Source organism: Alligator sinensis, unplaced genomic scaffold, assembly GCF_000455745.1.
Source record: "Alligator sinensis unplaced genomic scaffold, ASM45574v1 scaffold1186_1, whole genome shotgun sequence".
Taxonomy (NCBI): domain Eukaryota; kingdom Metazoa; phylum Chordata; order Crocodylia; family Alligatoridae; genus Alligator; species Alligator sinensis.
The window spans coordinates 45964-46335 of NW_005843233.1; positions in this window are offsets into that span (position 1 = coordinate 45964).

Sequence of the window (372 nt, forward strand, 5' to 3'; positions counted from 1 at the left end):
AGCAGGAATAGCAGCTGGAGCAGGACATGCTGCCCCCAGGTCCAGGGCAGGAACCACAGCCACCCCTCCCATATGTCTACACTGGAGCAGGTGCCTGGAGTGCAGAGCTACTGCTTGCCAGGCACATGCAGCATGGACCGAGTGCTGTGGGTAGCCCCTGTGGCAGAAATGCCACTGTCGGTGCCCCTCTCCCAAGATCTGTCTCCACCACCCTGAGAGGCGGCCGTTGAATCCCTCACAGCGGGGATCTCGCTCCTTGTCTGCAGACAAAAGCCTGGCGCCTGGGAGGCGATGCTCTGGTCACCTGGGCAGGGGGGGGAAGACCCGGCCCTGCGCGCGGGCCCAGGTAGCCAGGGATGCTTTGCAGATTGG